Raw genomic sequence first — 20,196 nt, 5'->3', positions numbered from 1 at the left:
GCATCGAAGACACATTGTACTTGGATTTAAAAATACAGCCAATGCCCCGGTGGCTCAGCTCCGTGCAAGTTGCAGGTATATTTCCACACTTGAGCCAATAACCTTCCCCAAGGGAAATTTAGGTTTTTTATGATTAAAAGGGGAAAAAATAATAGTGGGGAATTAAATATAGTACAGAACAAGAGAACAATTAGCAGTTGCTGTTAGCGACACCGGGCCAAGTTTGGGACAAATGCTGTGGTTGTCTGGAGAACAGCGGGGCTGGGGACAGCCACCAGTGTGGCCGGGTGACACGGGAATCGGCCAGGGGTTCGGGGCAGGGAGGGACTCTCGGTCCTTGGCAAGTGGCCCTTGGGAGCCCAGATCCAGCACGACCCAGACCCACATGAGCAGCCTGCCGGGACTGGCCACACCTCATGGGCATGATTTTTTTCTATGTTCACTTTATGAAAAGCAAATGGAAGTGTTTGTACAGGCTTGTAGCTTCCCTAATAAGCAAACACTGGTTAATTGTGGGGTGGAGCAGGGGCTGGGGCTGCCAGCCGTACCCTCGCCGTGGGCCAGGATGGCAGCTGGCAGCAGGGACAGAACGGGTGAGGGAAGAGCCCCATTCCCCATCCCTTCTGGTGCATTGCCCAAGAGATTTTGCATTGCACAACCCTCCCTGGCTCGGCTGGCCATCTGCTGCCCCACACCTTGCTCATCGCCTGTGTGCAGCTACCATGCAAACTTCTCCACAGTTGCACAACCATTTTGCTCCAAATCAGCTGATTTATTGCCCACTACAGTCATGCCCATGTGAGAGCATCACTAACAGCTTTGCTGGCTCATCTCTGAGGGCACACACTCATTTACATCCTGGGCAAAGCCTCCTGTTTTTTCCCCAAGCCCTCCTCGCTCCTGCGCATCAGGGCAGGGACCCAGACTAGACTTCCTCGCATGGTCCCTATCGAGGGGAAGATTTCCAAGAGCAGCCAGCAGCTCCAGAGTGACCCCGAGCACTGCTGGAATCAGATCACACTAGTGTGTCTCAGCCCCTGAAGAAATCCGGAGGGATCCACTGCAAACCACGCTCCAGCACAGAGGAGCCAGCAGCACAGCCTCTTCTTTCAATAGCTCTTTTGGAGATGGATTACCGCGCCAGGCAGCATTTCCTCTGCCTCCAAGTGGACCACGCAGGCCCTCTTGCCTGGCTTGCGGTCAACATGCAGCGATGAATGAACAACACATCTTATCGGAGAGCGGACGGAAAATGCTCTCCAGCTACAGCCCGGGACGGGCACGGTGCCCACCTCCACGCGCTGCTGGGACACAGGACGGGCTCCAGCTCCATCCCGCTGCCTCCAAGCCGGGGACGGGGATGCTCTGCCAAATTGGCTTTTAACAGGGTGCACTACTGCACCCAGTCCAGCTCCTCTTCGGGTGGGTCTGGTCTGAAGGGTGCAGGGACCTGTGGGAATGTCACGGAGAGGAGAAGGGACAGAGCACAGAGGAGCTGGCTTCCCACTACAGACCTGTCCTGCCCCGGCCTCCATTTCTCCCTGCAAACTTCACATAAAATGGCTGATCTGAGGTTCTTCCCTCCTCCCCAGCTTTTTGAGACAAGTTAGTGCCAATCAACCTAATTACAGTCTTCGCTGAGATAACCACATGCTTTCCTGCTGAATGACAGGCTGGGTTACCATGTGGCTCAGGGCCAGGACCAGCTGCCTCCCTGTCTGGCCCAGGCCACCACCTCCGTCACACCGGTCATGTCCCCAAGGGATGGGGGGGACAAGCAGGCTCTGCTCCCCTCCAGCAAGGGCGTGCTGAGAACAGGAGCACGCAGGCAGTCCTGCCTGCAGGAGCCCGACTGCCGCAGCCCGCGCTTGCAGTCGGTTTTATGGGCTCCCTTAATGTGACAATGAAAGGAAACACGCTGCGAGTGCGGCCAGGCTGCTGCACGGGTGTTATGCCTCTGAGATCAAAGGAGATGCTCGGGGCGAGCTGGGTGATGCTGCGGTGCAGGCAGCTGTACGTCCCACGGCAGGGGGATCCCACGCCATGCTGTACCCCCAACCCAGCACTGCAAGTGAGCAGTGCCCCGGGCACCCGGCACAGCCTGCTGTCACCTCAATTTGGGGACTGGCTGCAGCGCAGGGTGCTGGGAGAGTTTCTGGGCATGCAGCATGGCAAGGGCTGGCTCTGCAAGCGGGGTCTCGCCGTGCTGCTGGGGGGGGCCCTGCTGGGGTCACAGCATCCCCATCACAGGGGGACACGGGTGCTCAATACAGCGAAGTCCCACGCGGGGCTCAGTACCCTTCAGCGTGGGGATCCCAGCCATTGGCACTGTGCGGGGAGGCGAGCGCAGGGAGTGGGGGGCTCTGCTCTTGCCCCAGCCAGGGAGGCTGCATACGGCCGGAGCTAAACCCAGCTCAGGGCAGCAGAAAACCCACAGCAGGAGCACAGGGCAGGACCAGCTGCCAGGGCTGGGCATGGAGGGACACCCCCACAAGTTACCAGCCCAGGCTGCAAAACACATTTTTGCTTTCACCCCAGGCAAGCTCCCTGCTCCCTCTCTCCCTTTGCTCTCAGACAAGCCCAGCACAGGGGGAGCAGCTTTCCAGGCTGACATCCCTCTTGCACGGGCCCCAATACAGCAAATCCCAAATGCACCAGCTGCCTACCAAAGACCCGCCAGCATAAGTACTCACAGTGCAGGACCTGCCATGGTCAGGCACCACAGACTCCATCGGTCCCCAGAGCTGCATCAGCCCAAGCTTCCAGAAGGAAATTCCCCCCCACCCCAGCTGCTTCCTCTTTAAAGGCTCCCCACCCACCACTGCAATTAAAGGGCTGGGGTGGGCTCACCTCCATGCACACACTTGAGTGTTGCTGGACCAAAGAATCAGGTTCTCGGCTTTTTCCCACTTGAGATTTGCTCAGCAAAGAGAGAAAGGAAAGATGGGGTGTACAGTAACAGTGCCTCATCGGACACATTTCTACCCTCATGGTGATGGATGTCCCAGGTGAGGGACGTCCTCGCTCCCAAGCCCATCTCATCATGCCGGTGGGGGTGAAGAGAGGCTGGATGCAAACCCCAGCAGCAATCAACTTTGCGGTCAACAAACTCCTGCAGCGGGTCCAAAAGCTACTGGGCAGGAAACAGCCCAAACAGCACCAGAAGGACTGATAACAACTAGCCTGCGATCTGATTTCAAGGGACCGGCCACATCCAGTTCTGAGAATAACACTTGCTGGGTGGGACCAAGGGAACGCCGGGCATGGCGAGGGCAGGAGAAAGCTGGCAGCTCTACCTGCTTCTAGCCCAGCACGGCCACATGCATCAGTCTGGCTGGAGCTCCCAGAGCAGGATATGTGCAGAAGCGGTGCTGGAGAACCCGAGCATCCTCGCGTCCCGGAGATTGGCGTGCACCTCCTTGGGATGAGTCACGCTGCTGTGCCAGGGCGGTTCGTTAGGCAGCTTCCACCAGCACAGAGGAATGCATTGAACAAAGACCGAAAATCCCTGTTTGTTGTAGAGGGAAGAGTTAGTCACGCTTGTGCTCCACACTGCTGAGTCACCCAGCAGCCACGGAGTCCTGGGATAAGGGACTGGAGAGGGTGGGAGCGACTGTTTACTGACTTTACATGTAAATCAATCAGGAGGTTGTGATGATGCCATAAACCAAGACAGTCACCAGCTGAGAGGGAAGAGGAATAGTTGGGCAGAGTTTATAGCTGTTAAAGAAAAGAAAAAAGGAACCATAGAGGAATTTTATTTGCAGGACTGGAGCTGGCTTCAAAAATTATAGGTAACATTATATTGCATTTTATATACCACCAACAGACCCAAAAGCTCTTTTATATGCTGCGGCAGATGCAGCTCCTTCCTGCCTGATTCAGAGCAGCAGCTGGGCCACGATTTCTGAAGGCATCAGCGTCTCGGCTGGGGCCGTGGAAAGGCAGCTGTAACTGGGCAGCTGATGGCTTGAAAACCCATCCAGGCTGTCCCAGGAGCAATGCTGGTTCAGTGCAGCTAACGAACAGCCCGCAGAGAGGCAAGATGCAATTGCCTCGTTGGACTTTTAAACTGGGACACAAAGCATATTCGTGCTGGTAGAGCGGAGTTTTCTTTATCATGGATGCCAGCTTAACATCTAGCATTTAATTTTAACACCAGAGGCTCAAGTCTCCAATGACTAATGTTTCCTTTGATCAAAATCATGGCTCTGGCGAGCAAAATGCCCCAGCGCTGCTGGGACGGAGGCGTGAGCAGCACGCAACTGCTTTGCAGTGGCTGGCCCCAGCCCTGTGCAGGACACGCTTGCTGGAAATGCTGCATTGGATTTCTCTGGTGAGGTCAAACCATCAGTTGTTGCTCCTCATCCCGGCCAGGAGCAGCTCTGGGGCTCTGCTGGCAGCCTGCCGGGGTTTCCCCGGCTCTCTGCTGCTTCGCCCCATTGCACAAGCCCGAGGCATCCCTCTGGCAGGGCTATGGATGGGTGCAAACAGAAAATAGGTGTATCTGTACCCTACATCCACAAAGGGATTCAAATCCTTCCTGAATGTAAAGCAGGAATTACATCTGCTTGTCAAAGTAGCCCTTGCTCCCATTGTGGATGAGGCAGAACCGCTCAGCCCGTGACATGAGAATTTCCTACCCACGTTGTGTCGGGCCGCTTGCCTCCAGAGCTTGAATCATTTCTCTCATTCAATGCAGAAGTCGGAGGATTTCCTTGAAAATAGAGTCTTTGTTTGGCAAATATTTCTCCCGTCTGGACCGGGGCTGTAAGCGCTTTTTGTTGATTAAATGACAATCTCTTTCTTGGCCAGCATGATACCATCAGCAGAAGGAGAGGACTTTTGAGGCCCGTCTGAACTGCCAGGGAAGGGTCCGTGCCTGTGCAGACGCCTTGCGCGGAGGAAGTGCTGTGTGTGTTAGAGAACAGGTTTGTTTTTTGAAAAATACCAGGCTACATCCTTAGCGGTTTCAAATTTGGGGCACAGACTGTCGAGCTGTTCTGTGATTTTAGAGCACCTGAAATAATGGGATCTTAAGCTGGAGGCGATCTCCTAGAACCTCCCAGCCACCATCATAATACAAATGGGTCATAATAAAAAATAAATTAGTGTGAGTCCACAGAAGCCAGGAGAGCTCTATCCCTTCCACAGGCTGAGGATCCAGATGAATATTTAATTTAAAATATTCTATTATGTTGGCTCGTATCATTGTAATATCTGAGTATCTCACATTTGTAATGCAACTTTACAACAGCTTTGTGAGACCTGGAAATCTCAGACTGGAAATTATTTCAGGCACCAGCCATTTATTTTACTGCGTGTTGGTGCAGCATCTTACACAAAAGAGTCCATGACTGGGGCTTCGTGGTGCTACTGAAGATGCAGAATAAGCAGAGCAAGACCATGCATCTCAGAACAAGGTTGCACCAAAGCACAGGACGATGCAGGAAATTGGATTGAGCCTCCCAGTGCCAAAGCGGTCCCACCGGCCCATCCATCTCCGCAGCTGGAACAGGGGCAGCAGTTAGAGCACTCCAGCGCTGGATTGTCATCTTCTATCAGGGCATGGGAAGACAATGAGGTTTGCAGAGGCTTTTCTATCTCACACGATTTGTGAGCAGCCTCGCTCGCCCTAGCACCACATCGGTGTTTGTAAACAACCGTCTCAAAATACATCGAGCAGGATGTGGGAGCATCACGTGAACGTGCAGCTTCTTGTCGAGGCAACGGGCCCGACTCTGCCCTCAAAGGGTAGAGCAGAACAACTCACCGAGCTCGTTTCCACCGGCCTGCCCCAAACTTCGCCAAGGACAGCTCAGCGTAGGCGTCTCCACTTCCCACCTACGCAGTGGGAACAGCACAGGGACGAGGACCGCGCCGACCAGGGATGCTCGGATGCTGTGGAAATGACCTGTTGCTTCTGCCAGACCTGATTTAGCAGACGACACCAGCTGCTTCCCAAAGAGGTGCACATAACCCTGAAACAAGCTGCTATGAAATGACTCAGCCAAGGCAAACCCTTCCTCCTAACACCTCCTTGTGCTGGTGTTTGACATATGACCTGGCAGAGGGAGATTGCTAATAATACCTACATTTTATATAGCACTTTTCTTCGGGAAATCTCAGACCGTTTTACACAGAAGTCAAGTCTATTTGGAGCTCAAGGCTTCTAAGGATGTGTCAAGGACAGAGAGTTTTGGTACCCAGGAAAGCATCACGGGAAGGGCCTATTGCCAGGACAGATCTGCTAAATCAATCTAGCAAGAAAGTAATGATGGCTGTGGTTAATTTGCCATTGTTAGGGTCCAGACAGCCCAGAGATGATCAGGGAGTTCATCTCTTCCACGGCCATGGTTTCAGGTTAGCCAGCAGAGCTTAGATGCTACAGCCCCATTTTGCGATGTGCCCCAGAGACTGACAGGAGCACGAGATGGCAGTGAGAGCATCCCATGCCATGCCAGGCCGGGAGCCCTGCCCGCTCGTGGGAGGACCGAGCTCCGACACTGCAGCCAAAGCAGGTGCCCGACCCTCGGGCAAGTCCGGGGAGGGAACCAGCGAGGCCTCACGCGCTGGAGACCGCTCAGAAGTAGCCCCAAGCCATGCAGAGGAACGCCTGGGGAGAGCTGGTGCGTACACTGGAGGCTTTGTCTCTGGCAGGTCGGCTGGGTGTGTGTTTCCTGGCATACAATTCCCAGATTAGCAGGAGTCGGGCTGCCAGCAGCTCTGGCCGTGAATGAGCTGCTCGGGGCTGGGAACCGCTGCCGAGGTCAGTGGTTCAAGCACTGAGCGGCTTGGGGCGGAGGGGATGGGACGGGGTGAGGATGTGGGGATGGGGCATCTCCTCCCATGCACCCAAGGGAAAAGGAGGGGGCAGGGGGGCACTTCTCCAACCCCCACCCCTCTCTGGTACCTCTGCAAGAGGTTGGCTTTAGCCCCAGGGAATGGAGATCACCACCGGCCAAACCGATCTCACCGCTCCTTTCGCGGTGGGTGCGGAACAGAGGCAGGGACCTGTCTCTTCATAGCCTGAAATTAATAAATAAAAACCTTAAAAGCCACAGAGAGTAACTAATGTGGAGAACATGAAAAAGCTGGAGGGTAGAAGGTTTGGGAAAGGAGAAAAAGTAATTCAACACAGAACTGTTTAATAAGGGAAAGTGAATGATCAGAGGGAGAAGTGAGAACAATTTACACTAAATGCTTAATCTGAAAAAAAAAAAATTCAAACCAAAGCCAGGCTGTGCCAGCCAGGGGGTGAGACTCACGGGTCCTTCCCAAGGAACAAGAACGGGGAAAGCAAAAAGGGAAACGTGGTACATTCATTAAAGAGAAACATAGGGGAAAGAAGAGGAAAAAGCCGGAGCTGAGGAGCTCTTTGGGACAAGCCTAAGCCCGGCCGGTACCAGGATGGGGAGCAAAGACGAAGCGTTGACCTCTCCTCTGGGAGGGCTGCCGATGTGGGGTGGTCTGTCGGGGGCTGCTCCCCACCTCTCCCAGGAGCTGGATCTAGAGAGGGAAAAAGATGCACCTCAGGCACCAAAGTGGCTGACACAGAGCGGCACTGCCTCCCACCAGCCCTGCTGCCCGCTCCCATCACCTGACGGGGCTCCCGGTGCTGCCCCATGCCCCAAAATGGGCTCTTCCATTACCTGCAGCCACTGGGCAGCATGGGGCCCTGGGGCACGGGGCTCTGGACACCTCCAGCATCTCTCGCTACGAGAGCAGGACCCATGCTGCCACGTTGCAACCATTAGCATGAAGCAAGCTTGACCCGACACCCCACTGACGCCCAGCTGCTTGCACCCCTCCAGCCTCCAGCCCCATTTACTGCCTCAGAGAAGCTGGACACCAGCATTTCCCCACTGACTGCGGCTCCGGGAGCCGTGCCAGGCATGCTCCTGCCTTTATCTGCCTGTGAAGACCGTGCTTATGAATCGGCATCTGTTTGCAGACACCCCCTCAGAGGCTGAAAGGAGCTACTGTGTGGGCTCTCGGGATCAGACCCGCACCCTGGAGCTCATGGCAGATGGGTTCAGACAGAGAAGCATCCCTGTTAAACTCTGGGTGCCTTCCTAAATGCTCAAAGTCTGCGCCTGCCCACGCACTGCAGAGCGAGGCGGCTGCGGAGAAAGCCGAGCAAGGAGGAAAAAAAAATTAACCAACCAAACAACCTGGTAAAACTCCTGGCCCGCACGGCATGAGACAAAGAAGCCGCCTCCACGCTCCGTTTTCCAATACTATTTGGGAGTTTCCCATCTCCCCGCTGCAGGTACTGAAGACAAGACGAGACGTCTGGTCTTTGCACGAGGAAGAAGACGGGTTGCTGTGAAGTGACCCCCACGCACACGTGCCCGGTGGGCAGCGAGGGCAGGCAGCCCCCCCGGCACCCCTCTCTCCACCTCCCAGACATGCTCTTCCTGTGCATGGAGCGAAGGAAGTCACTTTTTCCTCTCTCCCGGGCTGTCCCTGCTTTCGGGAGGAGCGTCCTGGCGTTCAGCTGCCCTCGTCTCACACCAGCGAGGAGCGATAACCAGCACATGGATCTGCCTTTCACAGAGCCAGGCTTGGAAACTCCCCAGGTTTCCTCCGTGCGATGATGGAGCGTTTCTGTAGCCAGTTGTCTGGTACTGCCCGGAGCCCTTGTCAGCCCAGATTTCAGAGGCATTTAGAAATACGGCACTGATCCATGAGGTGCTTTGGAGGGCACGAGCTGGTATGCAACCCCTTGTATGAAAGGGCAAACTGAGGAAGGGAGTGCAGAGCCAGTCTTCTCAAAGGGGACACTTAAAACTAGGCTCATTTAATAAATAATCTCAACTGAAATGTGCTGGGTTTTTTCTACAGAAGCCACCAGCTTTTCTAAAATGGATTTATGGACCTGACACTATGCAATTTTAAGCATATTGGCCAAAGCGCCTTGCCTGTGGTCCCACAATGGCTCGGTGGAGGAGGCAGAAATACAGCTGTGGCCACAGTGCACTGTGGTGGCACATGGTGCCAAGAGAGATGTCCCATGTCAGTGCACCGATGGCATTCTTCTCTTCTCAACTGACCTCAGCCTTTTCCAGGGGCTCCCGCTCCACTTGCTCCCAGCTGTACCCAGCTTCTCCCAAAGCAGCCAATGGTTTCTGCTGCTCTGTCCTCAGAAAACCTCGGTTAGAGAAAGAAATACGTCAGAGAGACAGACACCCTGAGTACTACAGCAAATTGGAATAACACTCTCATCGTGTCCTCGCAGCCAGGAGTCGACCCCAGACACTGACTGCTTGGCCACATCATCACAGACCTGCAGGACCTTAGAAGCAGCAGAGAGCTCTGCTGCCACGCTTCAGCACTCTCTGTGCTGATGTGCCAAGGATCTGAGAGTCTTCTCGGGGTGCTCGCAGGACCCCTGTGCTTCAGGACTCACACCCAGGACACGATGAGTTAGCTTTCTTACCTGATTAGGAAAAATATTTGGGACACCACGGTGTGCCTCCCCGAGGGAAGAGATGGGAGCTCTGTTATTTGAAATACTGCAAATCCAGTGGGCAAAGTTGGAGAGAATGGTCTGGACAGAACAATTCTGTGCTGGGGACGAAGGTGAAAAGGAGGAAGGTCTGAGAGTCCCTTCCCTCTCCTCTTGCTGGGAGCCTGTACAACGACACTCAGCCCCCACAGAGATTTATCAGCTCTCTGATAGATACAGGCAGTCACAGAACCTCCCCCCTCTTCCCATATTTATACACCACATTATCAGAAGGTGTATTTATAAATTATTTAGTCCTAAACAGATTATAGCTTGACAGCTCTTCCAATGCCTGAAAAACACAAGCTGGCTTATGCTGGCTTCTCTGGACACAGCAAACAGACGGTTTGATTAACGTCCAACATGCTCCAATAGCTATTATAGGAACAAGCCCTGGATCTGTTGGGGTTTTTTTAATCAATTTGATAAATCTGGTGCATGTGAGAAGCACTTTGCCTGAAGCCTCATATTCTCTCTTCATCCAGAGCCCAGAGACAGCACGGCCGTGATAAACTCGGCGTGGAGACACACGCGGTCTTGGCACAGTGGCTGTGCTCCGCGGGGAGCTGAGACATGGATGCTCCGACCTCAGCCCCCGGGCGCTTGGCACTGCCACCGCCTGCATCCTCCCACCCTGCCCCAGTGCGAAAGGCGCCTTGCCATCCCCAGCAACCCCGGAGGGAACCGGGAAGAAACTCTGTGGATAAAACCTGATGAACAACAAGGGGGTTGCTATTGCTTTTCACAGTTGCAAACGCTCTCCGTAGCACAGCATCGCCCGGAGAGCCGTTGCATCCCACTGAGTTGGGTGCTGTGGAGCCAGGCGAGCTGGACCAGCTCCTTCCCACTGGGGACCAGTGGGCAGCCCAGCTCTGGAGCAGCGAGGGGAGCGGAGAGCAACTTTCCCTTAGTCACATCCTCCGGATAGTTAAGCAACGCTGCGGTGAGCCGGACTGAGCCGTGGGCGGCATGTACGCGCTGCTGGCACCGTGGCCGAGGTTCACAGCCGGACTGTGCCACCCACGGCCGCCCACGGCCACCCAGGCTCCAGCAGCTCCGGGGCAGGGGTTGGAATCCTGGATTTGCCAAGGGTTTGCAGGAGACGAGCCTGCCCACCCCTGACACTCACGCCGCGTGGGGTGACCAAACCTGTAGCTTGATGAAAAACCTCTTTGGCCCGTGCAGAGGTGGTCCCTCCATGCACCCCCCCTCCTGTCCCCACTGTCCCCAGCCCGCACCCAGGCGCAGGGCAGGGAGCCCGGGTGGCCCCCCCACACACACCCACGGGTGTCTGTGTCACCCGGCTGGGTTAGCCCAGCTCGGTTGGAAGTCGGAGAGTGCCATCTGGTGCTCCGAGGAAATTTCTCTCCCCAGCAGGTTCCCGCAGCTCTGCTGAAGGGCTTGGGGGGAGCCGGGGGGGGGGGGAAATTCTGCTCCCATCCTCGGCAGGAGAGAGCGGAGCAGCTCACCTCTCGCCCAGGACCACATCAGAGGGGTTGGCAGGCGGGAGGGGGAGAACCGGTGTTGCAGGTGTATTAGCAGCTGCATTCAAAAGAGGCTTCTCTTTGCTTTCCAGCTCCAGCAAGCTTCCCGGAGCGTGAGGCTGCAGCCGGAAAAAAAGGAAAAAGATGATGTCAGAGTAGACAAACTGCCTCTGTACAACAGCTTGATTCTGATGTAACGCTAATTCCAGTAGCCGATCTTGAAAAAAACCTCTACCTCTTCTTCCCCCCGCTCCCCCCGCCATGCCAATTTATCATGCAGAGATCTCAGAGCGCTTCATGCAGTTGAGTAGATGTCTCCTGGCACAGATGGGAAACTGAGGCAAGCCGAGGAAAAGGCTGGCCCCGGGGTCACATAGGGAGTGCGACTGACAAAACCCAGCAGACATCTGGTCTCCAGGCTCCCACGCCCTAACTGTTAATTTGGCTCTTGTCTCCCATGTTTTGCCAGGCAGTGGCAGGATCTGTAGCATGGTTATGCCGTATAGAAAGGAAATCTATTAAAAACCCAAGTTTTTAACAGCTTCAGGCAGCTCCCCAAGGTTACTGTTAAAACAGCACCCTGGAGTCCCTCTTTGCTGTCTGGAACAAAATATTGACCATTTCTCAAAGAGCTGATTTAATGCGCTGCACCATCCAGCAGAGAGGGGGCCTAATTTGTCTTGTATCTATGTGCTGCACCATTCACACCCCACACCCACGCACCGGCAGAACGGCTTTATTAAACCACCAACCCGTCCGCCACCCCAGCTACTTCCTGCAGCTTTACCAGCTCCTGCATCTTTCTCAGCGCCTCTCAGAGCCCCGACCAAGCAGCTGGAGTCTCTGCTCTGCTGCAGATTTGTTTCTTTGCCGCAAACCTGCCCTGCTTATGTTGTCTGGATTGGAGACGCCCATCTTGCTCCATCCATGGCCTCTTCTGGCTTGCTCATGCTGTCTTGCAGATACTTGGGGAAATCACCGGCATCCCTGACCTGACCCTCAGCTCGGATGAAGACCTAGTCTGCAGGGGCAACTCTTGTTCTACTTCAGATCAATGTGTTAGGGAGGTCTAGGAGCTATTAGAACAGGTTTGTCAGAGACAGCAAGATTAATTCTGCACATACAGCTTGTTCCAGGGCTGGTGGGTAACTGGTTACCCCAGTTAAACAACCACGGTTACAGTGGGGTTTGTAAGAAGACCAGGAAGAGAATCCCAAAGGCCTGGCTCTTCCCACTATCCCTATTTCCCTCCCATCCATCCTGTCTCAGCAAACATCCCTATACCATGTGTTGCCCATCACTGACCAGCAGCACCCTGAGACCATTCCCTGCTCAGCTGGAAAGGACCACGGAGGTACAGAAGAACTTCAAAGACACCCCTGAAAGCCCACAGCCTCTGACGCAGCAGTGCCTTGGCAGTGCCAGGGATCAGTTTTAGAATCCCCCATGCTGATCTATCCTTGTGCCCTTCCTAAGGCCTGAGGGCACTTAGATCTGCCTGCACGTAGATAGATCCTTCTGAGGAGTGATCACCGCCTTAGCCCCATGCCCCATGTCCTTTCACCAACCTTACGTGAAGTCCGTCGATGTCTGTTCATACTGAAGAGCCTGTTCCACTGGGACAGCTCTGCTTTTGGGGATCCTGCACCCTCACCTGCTGTTTAAAACAAGCCCAAAGAAACCAGTGACTCCCCAGAGCTGTCTTCTCCCTTCCTGCGTATGGTCCTTGGCACAGCAATCAAACGTGCCCCCAGTCGAGTGTCTGAAAGAGGATACCATGCCAGGTCCAGATCCTCTAGTACCACCAAAGCAAATGGACTTATTGCCAGGCACACTGGGCAATGAGTTCAGTGGGCAGCTGGCTGAAGTGCTCCAGCCCCTCACATCTCCTGGGCAATTTTCAGTGCTCTCTACCCTGGCCCTTGGGTACTCTCCCCAGTGATCTGACTCCCTGGGCAATCCCCCTGGTTGGGCCTCTCCAACACGCAGCTTTGATGCCAACATTTAGCCAGCAGAGAGTAGGCAGTGTGCGGCACCAGCCCTGAGGCTCATATTAAAAAAGCAGAATTCAGACTGGGAGAAGGGCTACCGGTCATTCCTCAGGACTTCTCACACCAGCCACCAGGCAGCCCTCAAGTCCTCAGGGGTGAAGGGGGGGATTTCCTTTCCCTCTGAGCCATCCTCTCACCTTTCAGGAGCTGCTCTTTCTCCCATTCAGCATCAAAGTCAACAGAAAACATTGGCTCAGGGCTTGCACCGCAGGTACCATCTTCACCATCAGCACCCAGACCTTGAAGAAGCCCATCCCTGGAAGCAAAGCAGAGTTAGGTGTGTTCAAACAAAGGCCAGCAGGACCAGCGTTGCAATTTTTGACCCTCTAGCAGCAACACCAAGACAGCTGGATCTGGTTGCATCCCTTGTCAGCAGCCTAGAGAGGCCAAAGACCGCAAAGGGCTATAACTCGGGTTCCTGACGGGAGCCACGGTCCATAGAGAGCCGCCTGGGGGGGACCTTTGGGGAAGTAAGAGCAGCACAGGCAGCGGTGGGAACAGATGCAGGATGTCCCGAAGCTGTGTGGGTTCTGGAAGCCAACTGCAGCCTTACTGGAAACACTGGGCTCATTTCAATATTTTAAGGAAGTAAGGGGAAAAGTGGGTTTTATAAAATCCAAATGAGCAGCTGTTTATAAAATCCAAACAAGCAGCCTTCTGCAAAACACCGGCTGCTCGGGATCTGACAAGGCTGATGCAGCCAAGCGGGCTTCTCCCTGTCTCTCTAGGGCATCGTGTCTGTGAGGACATGCTCCCTCAACAGGAACACTGAAGCAAGCTGGGCTTTTGGCCCCACGTCACCCCCCCACCCCAACGCTTACGTCTGCAGCGCTTTGTCACCAAAAGCTTCTGCCACGGCTGTCCCCTCCTCGCTGGCCACCCCACCGCCCGCACGCTGCCGGGCTGGGCTGCCCGCAGGAGCGTCCACCACGTCACCGGCCACCGCCAGCTCCGTGTCACTGGTGCTCAACGTCAGGCAGCTCCTGCTGGTGCTGCTCCCCAGGGAGCCGGCCAGGCTGAGCTCCTCCAGTTTCCCCAGCAGCGGCTCCATGCTCTCCCCCTCGGCCCCCACCCAGGGCTCCCAGCTCGGGTCCTGCTGGCCAGCCCGCTCCCCTGGGACACCGCGGCCCCCAACAGCACCCAGCTCTTGCCCCTCCGCTCTGGGCTCCTGTGTCCCCCACATGCTCCGTGCTCCGAGCCCAAGAAGACTCCTGAGGAGCTGGAGCAGGGAGGGACGGCCGGGAGCCCGAGCGGCCGTTGGGGCATCCATGGGTGCCAGTGCTGGTGGCTCAACGGCTCAATTTGAATCAAACGGCCCCAAACCGCCCGGAACCCAGACCTGCGGCGCTGAGGCAGTGGCAGGGATCTGAAACAAGGCTGGGGGGGGCAAGATGTCACCCAGAGGGGAAAAGGATGCACAGCCCGGGGCTGGGAGGGGGATACAGACCAAGCACAGCCTAGAGCTGGGGGAGAAGACGGGCCCCAAAAGGTGAAGCCTTCCTTCTGCCCACAGCGACTCATTCTTGCAGCATTCCCACCTCTGCCACAGTTTGGCCTAGCCCTGAAATTTCGGAGGGTGGGAGGAAGGAGGAAGGCTCACGAAAACATGCAGGAACCCCTCCGGCAGCGCAGTACCATGGCCAAAGAGAGAAAGATAAAAAATTACTTCTTCAGCAGGCAGCAGCACAGCAAACAGCTTTAAAAATAAGCAGCATCTGCATTTGCCCATCGCAATGCGATACATTCATGACAATAATGGCAGGAACCGAAACAGCAGCAAGCCCAAGGACCCATTTCTCCCTCGGCCGCTCAGGCACGTTTCCGATGGGTATTTTCCTAGGACCACAGTCTCAGGCAGGGGCATGATTTTCCCCGCAATGTTCCTGCACTCAACAGAACAGTGCTGGAGCTGCAGTAACACTGGCATAAAGCTGCTCTCGCTGATATAACGTATCCCTCGCGGAGGCATGCTGCTAGGAGTTCAGCTTTGCTTCTGCGCTAGGAGTTTCTTCTGGCTGGCTCTGCCAGTGTCTGCTTATCCTTGGCTCGGCTAGCCCACAAGCTGCTGGCTGCAAGAAGGGTTATTTTTCCTCAAAAAAACTCATCTAAAACTGCCATGTCATCGTGACTAGTTGAAACCAAGATTCTCCCACCCTCCAGCTGCACCCTCCCGTTTCCTTTCCTCTGCCATTGCTGGGCTCAGGCGGCCAGCACAGGGCACAGCTCCTGCAAAGCACAGACCACAGCCCTTCTTGCCGCAAAAAGTGTGTTTTCACATCAGCCCCTTGCTCTTGCTGGCACAAGAGGAGGGCTGGGGACGCACAGCTGAGTGCAGCCCCCTTTCCAGTAGCAGCACAGATTAGACTACATCAACCAGTTGGTGAAACCACATCCTAAAACATCGCGTAAATCCCGAAAGCAGAGGGTCCTTCTCTGCATCTGCTGTGCCTCTCTTACTTATACCACCAAATATAACTCTTCGTTTACATCAGCAAAAGGGGCTGCCGGTGGAAGCACGGAACATTTCACATCAGCATCAGCAATCGCAAAGCCAGTGTGGCAGAGCCAGCTGGGAATTTCTTCCCTATTGCCTCAACATCTTAAAGCCACTGCAACAGCAAAGCAGGCTGTCTCCCACCAGCAGAGCCACATGCAGGATTTAGATCACTCATCAAATGATCTCCTAAATACTTGCTTGCCACCATCATTTCTTGATGTCCATATAGGCCATTCCCATAACAGAGCTGGTGCTTTCAAACTAATTTCCCTTTATTCCTGATACCTCCCCCATCTCTAACACTCTCCAGCAGCCATTTGCAGACACATTGCAGTATGAGTCCCTGCTGCCCACCCATAGCTCAGTCCTCACAAGCTCCTTGCTGCACTTGCTGTGGACACAGAGGAGTTGTCCAAGCCTCCTGCACAGCTTATTTTCCACACATTTTGCTGCTCAGTGTGATTAGAAGCAGCTATGCATATCATACACTTGATGCTCACCTAATACCACTTTCCCAGCTGTTTTTCTATGGCCATGCCAGAAGTGTTATGCAGTGTATTTGAGGTGGAAGAGAAGTGGTTTGCAGAAAAGAAGAAGGATTTAGAGATGAGATTTGCTTTTGCAAAAGTTCTCACCAACGCTGCTGCCTGATGAGGTAATACTAAGGGATGCTAACTCTGAAATGGTGGTAAGACTCAGGAACAGCACAGATTGATGTAATGTGGCAGAGAGAAACACAGGATCCATCCTGCAGCAGTCAGCACATCCTGATGTGCCTGTGCTGGTATTCAGCCTAAAAGCCAGCCATCCATCATGCTGGTTGTGCACAAGAACAGCCACCACCAGCACAGATCAGCGGGGGCACTGGGATAACCCAGAGGGAGGGACAGTCAGACCCAAACAGCCACCATTGCTACATTCACCATCAAAGCTCACCCCAAGGCTCAATGCAGAATTAAGGTTGGTGGTGGGACCTCGAGCCCCACCAGGACCAGGAGTTTCTCTGCGAGTGCACACTGGGAGGAGGGCAGACCCCTTGCTACCAGGCTGATGCGGACAGTCCCCATAAGCTGATTCCTCCCCTTCTGCTCCATGATTAGTCTTACCTCCCTGAGAGCCAGCTCCGGCCAGGGCACATCTCTCCTGGCCCCTGGCCCCCACAGTCATTGCAGGCATCCTTTGCTTCACCCTCCACAGCCTGCTTTTCACTGGTCTCAGTGCAGCTACCACGCTCAGAAAGGTCTGCCAAGGCCACATCCCCGGCAGCCCCCACCTCCAAGGGGGGAGAAAGCTTCTCTGGAGCCAGAGCGGGACCCTCTGCAGCCAGGGGCCCATTTTCCCTGGCAAAGCTCAGCCAAGTAAGTCAAGGATTCAAAAATATCTCTGTTTGGCTCTGGGACAGGGAGCATCCCACAGGGCATGTCATCCCAGGGCATGAACAGTGCTCCTACCATTGGACAGACAGGTAATTTGATAATTAGCAGTCAGGCATGTATACTGGCCCCAAACCTCAGCTTATCTGGCATTTTTCAGCAGAGTGAAGTCCCTGGCAGTCTCCCAAGGAGTGAGGGGAAGAAAAGCAGCTGGGGCAGCTTGCTGAGCCAAAGAGCCACCTCCAGCAAAGAAGCTCTCTTGCTCTCCTGGGTGAATCACGCTCTTTCCTCCAGCCACTGTGATTTTTCCTAATCTCAGTGGAATTCAGATTTCTGAAGTCACTTGGGCTGAACCACCTTTGCCACCAGCAACTCTTTTTTTTCTGGTGGATCAACACAGAAGTTTCCTACTAGAAACCAGAAATGCTCTTAATAATGACTTTAATGGGGCTTCTGGCCCTACCTGCCAGGGAACCTGACAGAGGACAAACCGATCGTGCCGAGGTGCCACAGCCTTAACAAAAAGGTCAGAAATTCACTGGAGAATCCACGGAGAAGCCGAAGACTCCCAGAAAACCACGACGAGCAAGGCACTGGGATGTCCTGTGCCACGCCATCCCCTCACAGCCGAGCTCAGCAGAGCAGCCCCCGACCCCGCTCCCAGCAAAACCGCAGCCAGGGCGATGCCCCGGGGCCTCAGCCCCTCCGGGAGCCCCGTAACCCCCCTTTTCCCCCGCCTGCAGCCCCGCCGCGGTGCTCGGCGCTGCACAGAGCCGCACGGCAGCCGCTTTCCCACGCTCGGGCCGGGGAAGGTGCCTCTAGAGGGAGCTAAACCCTCCCCGGCTCCGCGGCTGCGTCTATGGTCTGGGGTTGGGTTTCTAATTTTTTTTTTCTTTTTTTTTTTTTTTTTTTTCTTCTCTCTCCCTTCTTTTCCCTCCTCCTCCCCGGCCCTGCTCGCTTCCTTCCCCCGCGCCGCGCTCCGGGGAGGAGGCAGGAAGGGAGGCGGCGGGGATGGAGCAGCTCCCCGCCGGGATGCAGTAGCTTCCCGGGACACCCCGGCCCGCTTGGTCCTCGCTGGGACGCGGTGAGTAGCGGGGAGACACCCCCCCCACCCCCCCAACCCCCCCCATGGCCCTCAGCCTCCCCCCCGGGATGGGTTATCTTTAGTCACCGGGCCCGGCCGGGGTTGCCCGGAGCCGGGGGAGGGATGTACCGGGAACCCCGGGGGTGCCGGCGGGCTCCGGGGGAGCCCGGCAAGGCGGGAGGGGTGGGAAGAGCCGCAGGGCCTCATCCTGCACCGCCCGGTGAAGAAGGTTAAAGTACACAGGGGTACCGCAGCTAGCAGCGCTCTGGTGTGTGCGATAGCTGGGCCAGGGCTGAAAGGTCTCCCTCTTGAGCTGATCGTTGCCCCAAAGAGGGAATATCACCTTTTTTAATAATATTTTCTCCAGGTGGGCTTTTTTCCCCCTCCTTGCAAGGCCGCGGTGGTGACAGCCCCTCCCGGCATCCCCATGCCAGCGCTCAGTGGGGGGGTTCAGGGTGGACAAAGTTGGTTGAGGTGTCGGTGGGAAGAGTTGTACTGGGGTGATATCCGTCTCGCCCCACGCTGGGCTGTGACCTGACACGGGTATGGCACGTGTGGCTTTGCCAGTTCGCCCGCACCGCTTCCCGCCCAGCAGCACCGGGGATCTCCGGGAACGCGGGTGCGCGGGCTTTTGGGGGACCCTGGTTGCACTGTCTGCGTCTGCTGGGGCTCGTGGGCCAGCTGGACCCTGGTGCTGTGCTGCGTGGGTAAACACCAAACTGGAGAAACTCACCTGTTTGCTCATCTATGGCAGGCTAGGAGGAGCGGGCCTGATTCTGCGCTGTCCGTGCAGGGATGTCAGCAGGGCACAGGAGTCCTGCGGGATCTCTGTCCTGGAGAGAGTTAGCTGCCCTGCACGCCACGTGATGGAATCACTCCCATGCACGGGCCCAGGGCCAGACCTGTGAACTGCTCGTCCCAGAGGATGCTCCATGCATTTCCTGGAACAGGATCTTCATAACGTGTCGGGGGGGACTTCAGAGCCCCATAGCCTGACTTGCTCATAGGGATTAATGGCTGCTCCTGCACACCCTCTCCTCTCCTGCAGCTTGCAATTCTGCCTCCCTCTCTGGGCCAGTCCCGCCATCTTCCCGGCATCCAGGCACTTTCCTTTGGAGAAAAGTTGGGAGAAGTGGTGAGCATGTCATGAGGTCACACAGGAAATGTGTCAGAGACCGTTAAGGAGATGAGGGCGAACGGAGAAACAGTTGAGGCAAAGGTCTTTTTTTTTATTAGGGAAGGCTGGCAGGTTCCAGGAAGGCTGATTCCTTGCATGGCAGGTACTAGTTAATGCAGATAAGACTCCCGTGCCATCTTGGAGGTGTTGCTAAATCCACATCCCAGGTGCTGTCTGCTGCTTTTAACCCTTTGTTGCCTCCTACAAGAGCAAAAAGTCAGGGTGGAGCTGAATCTTTTAGCAGCTGCTGAGAATTAGACGCTGCTCCCCGTAACCTGCAGCTTCCCCCAAACCCTCTCTTGAGCCCTGTCTCAAGTCCTGGAGCCTTGGGCTGTCTTTAAGTGTACGGGTGTCATCCTCCTTGACGCCCCTCCCTGCTCTTTTCCAGTAGCAAAGGCAGAATGGGGCAAATCAAAGGGGCATTGGGCTGGAAAGCAGAAGGAATCTGGGCAGCAGCACTCTTGATACTGGAGAGGATGGTCCAAGGCACTTGGACCCCAGCAGACACTGGCAGTGAGCTATCTTGGGCGTTCACTTGGTTTACAGGAGTTGGAGGTTAGGGTGCTCGCCGGGAAGGAGGTTGGGGGCTGGCAGCATGCTGACAGGGATGTAGCTGCCGGTCCCAGATGTGCGCATGTGCAAAAGGGCTGCTGTGTTCCATGTTGCAAAAGAAGAAAGCACTGCAAGAAACTATATTGAGAAGGAAACCGAAAATGAAAGTTCCTCTTAAATGACGGCCACAGTCGCAGCCTGCTGCTTCCTACGGGTTTGGCAGACGGCAAATGTGAAGAATCACTTGAGTCAGCTGCTTCTCTGGCACTGGACTCCTGTGCTCACCAGCCGTCCTTCATACCGAGCAGCCAGGTTTGCATCAGAATTTCCCTGTTATCTGTGGCTGAGCTCTGGGTCAGAGGCAGCGGATTGATGTGAAACACAGTCGGTTGCACCGATAGACCAAACTCTAAAACTCCAGAGGCAGCTGAACTCTTTGGCTGGATGCGTCCGCATCCTCCCCAGTG

Source organism: Haliaeetus albicilla, chromosome 26 (assembly GCF_947461875.1).
Source record: "Haliaeetus albicilla chromosome 26, bHalAlb1.1, whole genome shotgun sequence".
Lineage (NCBI taxonomy): Eukaryota > Metazoa > Chordata > Aves > Accipitriformes > Accipitridae > Haliaeetus > Haliaeetus albicilla.
This window is presented reverse-complemented; position numbering follows the sequence as displayed.